This window comes from Eulemur rufifrons, chromosome 4, assembly GCF_041146395.1.
Source record: "Eulemur rufifrons isolate Redbay chromosome 4, OSU_ERuf_1, whole genome shotgun sequence".
Classification (NCBI taxonomy): domain Eukaryota; kingdom Metazoa; phylum Chordata; class Mammalia; order Primates; family Lemuridae; genus Eulemur; species Eulemur rufifrons.
The window spans coordinates 16,005,613-16,010,402 of NC_090986.1; the positions used below are offsets into that span (position 1 = coordinate 16,005,613).

General features: G+C 36.3%; 1 non-coding gene across 1 annotated transcript; it reads left to right on the plus strand.

Moving 5' to 3' along the window:
• The first annotated feature begins 3,528 nt into the window (after positions 1 to 3,528).
• Positions 3,529 to 3,654, plus strand: LOC138383108 (small nucleolar RNA SNORA25). Its single transcript, XR_011233553.1, has one exon. It is a non-coding gene; the product is annotated as a small nucleolar RNA SNORA25 (small nucleolar RNA).
• Positions 3,655 to 4,790: the final 1,136 nt, after the last annotated feature.

A 4,790-nucleotide genomic window follows, 5' to 3' on the forward strand; every position in this document is an offset into this window, starting at 1 on the left:
CAATATCACTTGAGACATGTGCATTTGTAATTTTTTGGTAAATTTGGACTCCCTTAGGAATTAAAGTAGATACAGGCATTTTATTGAATTGAACACTGAACGTGGGTTTGCAGTGGCTAGCTGACCACCAGGTGGGGATGTGATAGAAGGAATTCAAGCACAGTATACAGTAGGTGCTCAAGAATTACTTGCAAAAATTGTTTAATGAGTCCTAATTTACTGTTTTTTTTTTTTCTTTCTGATAGCTCTTCTTCTTCTTCTTCTTCTTCTTTTTTTTTTTTTAACTGCTCTTCCTTGGAAGATATAACAAACATAAACAAGCACAAGCCTAAAGTAATGTCTGTCTTCAGAGGAAACAGAAACATATTTAACACCCTTAGGCAATAGCCAACTAAACTACAGATTATAAACATATAGATTTAAAAATACATAGGGTTTAAATTAGAAAATATGGTACTAAATTTTCTTTGAAGACTAGAGAACTTTTAGATAATTTGAAACACTGTATTAGATGGGCAGGCCGCTCTGTGACTTTGAGCAAATTACTTAATTGTTCTGTGACTCATTTCTTCATCTTAAAATGGGGCAAGTGGTAGCTCTAACACATACAGGTATTGTGCTGAGTTAATATAAGTAAAATGCTTTGAACAGTGGCAAAAATAACTATTATATGCATGTTTCTGTTACTGATATTAATATTTGATAAAGCATGAATATTTTAAATGTTTTTTGTTACCACTATCTCTACTAAGGTAGCATGGTGATCATTCATGACTGTGAGAAAATAATAGCAGAATTGTACTAAATAATACGATATTGAATGAGATTTCAATTATGCAGTATCATCAAAGATTTAATTTTCTCCATTGGAAGATGCTATGGCTAAGTGATCACACCGGCAATGTCAAATCCTGTGTAAGAGAATTGAAGGTCATCTTGTTAAGTGTTATTTATTTCACTGACTTGACACTGTGTGATGTTTTTGATGGGGAAAAGTTAATTTACAAACATCAAGTATTTTACCATAATATTCCAATGGTGGTATGAATTGGAAGAGCTTTTTGCTTCTACACAAAGTGGTTAAAAGATGCTGTGATTTTTCAGTTGCTATAGTTTTAAAGTTGCTATTTCCTCTGTTTTTCTTTTGTTTGGTTTGGTTTTGTTGTATCTCCCTGGAATTAGTACCTACTTCATCATCATCTAATGCTATCTCAGAGTGGCTTTTAACCCTAGACTGTTTTGCCAAGCATGACTTACTAGAAATTGAAGAGGCTTTCATATGACACTAGACAATTAACTTTTAAAAAAGGTAACATTAATTTTATCCACAATTCTAAGTCACTAGACTCTTTCTGAGGATGTGGAGGTCACATCATTTGACTGGTTTGAAGGATGTACATTCAGGTACAGTTATTTCTAGCACTTTACAACTTTTTCCAGTTCTTTTGTGAGGAACAATGAGTGTATAACTTTTTTGGGATGGAAGATATTTGTGAATACATTCATTTCTGGATAAGTAGAGGAAAAGCCTCTGGAATTTTTTTTTCTTTTTAACGCCAGTGAGAGAGAAAAAATAAACAGCTTGAAAAATTCGAACATCGAAAATTTGGAAACTAGTACTGCTTCTTTTTTACATCAGCAAAATTATGCTTGTCACAGACAGTCTGTTCCAATGAATGCTTACTTATTTTATAGAGACATTGTTGAAGAATCTGCCAAAATTTCCTGGGTGCTAAGCTTTAGGCAGTGTAGTGAAGTAGTTAAATGAGAGAGGAAAAAAGATCCAAAACCCTGTAGCAGTAACTTACAACTAGGTGGACTAAGTCACCTGAAGGGAAGCCAAGACTGAGGAGGAGATTAAGGAAGAAAATCAAGCATTTTCTGTCAGAGTTGTGCATCACTAAGAAATTAAACGGGTATTGCCCAAAAGCTTCTTTTTAAAATAGTTTTTAAAAACCAGACTTCATTCAGTAGTTTATTTTCTTTTTGTCCACTGTTAGCTTTATAAGGTACAAAGCTACACGGTGTTCCAGTAAATGCTTCTTTTGCATGAACAGAATTGGGAAATAGTCCTCAGTCGTTCTTTCTTCAATGGTACTTTTCAAAGGAGTGCTGGGAATATTATCTTTTAATTTCTGATTTCAGGACACTGGGGCCACAAATTGGGATTTATTTATTTATTTATTTATTTTGAGACAGAGTCTCACTCTGTTGCCCTGGCTAGAGTGCTGTGGCGTCAGCCTAGCTCACAGTAACCTCAAACTCCTGGGGTCAAACAATTCTTCTGCCTCAGCCTCTCGAGTAGCTGGGACTACAGGCATGTGCCACCATGCCCGGCTAATTTTTTCTATATATATATTTTTAGCTGTCCATATAATTTCTTTCTATTTTTAGTACAGACGGGGTCTCGTTCTTGCTCAGGCTGGTCTTGAACTCCTGAGCTCAAACAATCTGCCCGCCTTGGCCTCCCAGAGTGCTAGGATTACAGGCGTGAGCCACCGCGCCCGGCCACAAATTGGAATTTATAGGGGGAACTTTAGCTTTCACCCTAAGCTTTTCAACATGTAGGAATGTAGGTGGTTTCAGTCTGTAAAGGGACAAGGTTTATGCTTTGGCTCTAGACTCTATGAGGTGTTGCACAGTTTGGGCGCTGGAAAGCACAATTCCGAAGAAAGGAGAGATGAAATGATCAGAATGAATAAATGCTGCCACTACCGTTGGTGGGCTGACGGCCGAATAGGAAACAGTTCCTTAGTATAAAATTGCTAAATCTCTAGGCCTTAAACTTCTTTTTTCAAAATTTATTTTTATTTTTTATTATTTTTTTCTTTTACTTTTCAAATTGATATATCATAGTTGTATATAATTTGGGGGCACATATTATATTTTGATACATGTATTCAATGTGTAATGATCAAGGTGAGGTCATTGGGTATCTATTGCCTCAAAAATGTATCCTCTTTGTGTTGAGAACATTACAATTCTTCTCTTCTAGTTATTTTGTAATATACTATTAATTATTGTTAACTATAATTTTCCTACTGTACTGACCCTAGAACTCATTCCTCCTAGGCAACTATAGTTTTGTGCCCATTAACCCACTTCTCTTCTTCCCTTCTCCCACTCCCCTTCCTAGATGCTGGTGACCACCATTCTACCCTCTACTCCCCTGAGATCCACTTTTTTTAGCTCCCACAAATGAGTGAGAACATGTGATCTTTGTCTTTCTGTGCGTGGCTTATTCCACTTAGCTTATGTAATGTCCTCCAATTCTACCTATGTTCCTGCAAATGGCATTATTTCATTCGTTTTTATGGCTGAATAATATCACATTGAGTACATATACGACATTTTCCTTATCCATTCATCTACTGATGGATACTTGGGTTGATTCTACATTTTGGCTATTGTGAATAGAGCTACAATAAACATGGGAGTACAGATATCTCTGATTTCTGTTCTTTTGGATATATACCCAGTGGTGGGATTGCTGGATTATATGATAGTTCTATTTTTAGTTTTTGGAATAGGCCGTTTCAAAGAGGTTGTGTGGGACTGTGAAACCAAGAGCTCTTAACACTTTGAACAAAGACTGAAATTCTCTATAGGAAGCCATAGCACTCAATAGTGTTGTTTTTTTGTGAAGATCTAAATTTTAAAAAAAGAAAGAAAGAAAAGATCAAAAAGGCCTAAACTCCATCTAAACCATTGATAATGGGGATTTGCAACTGGGAAACTTGGTTGAGAAAAACAATCCTTAAAAGTTCTTTAATGACCAGTAATATAAATGTCCATGTTAGACAGAAAATAATTACAGGGAAATATTATATTTTCTATCTTAAATAGCAAAGTAATTTAGCTCTTGAACTCCTTCAACTTCATTTTAATTTAAACTATGTGAACCCTAAATTGTTCTAATTAAAGCCTGCCATTAACTTTTAAATCTCAACTTGGCATAAAAAATCTGGCATACAGTGATATTAAATATTTTTACCCAGTCATAAATTATCAAATTACTTTGTGAGATGTTTTTCACCAAAAACAAGATGAGCTAAGGCAATAGATGATGTGATCTGTATGATTTTTGGTAAGTGTATTATGCAACTGCAAAGAGCAATTTGTGTCATTTATTTTTTAATTGGGAAAGAAAGCAAAATGTTTCCATAGTTTCTAGGTGCAGATGGGATTCTGGAATCTCTGCAGTTGGCAGAGGAGGAGGCGCTGGAAATGCATGTGGTGGGGGAGGGATGCTTTCGGCTGTGGAAACAAGTACTGAGTGGGAGTGAGGGTGAAAGTGTGAGGGCCCGACTTCCTCTTATCCTGAGTGGTGCATTCACATTCAGCCCTAACTTTCTTAGCGTTGATCACTGTCTTCAGCATTTTTTTTTTTTTTTTCTTTTTTTGAGACAGAGTCTTGCTCTGTCGCCCTGGCTAGACTGAAATGGCACCCTCATAGCTCACTGCAACCTCAAACAATTTTTTATTGATAAATGTTTACTGATTCTCCATATACAAGATCCTTTGAGAAATATAAAGGCAATAAGTTGTGCTGTGTTACTCAGATGGCTTATAGTAGAGTCGAGGTGAAAAGACATATGTACATGAAAAATATTAATAGCTCTGAAACAATATAGTGTGTACGTACCCAGTTAAGACTGCAAGGACGATTGTTATCACTGGGAAAGGCGGCCCCCTGCTCGCAGTCTGATGAGGCCCACTGTTCACTTAGAATGCGCTGTGGGCCTGCAACATCTCCTTCCCGAGAGAGAAAGAGCCCTCAGTCTGGGCAC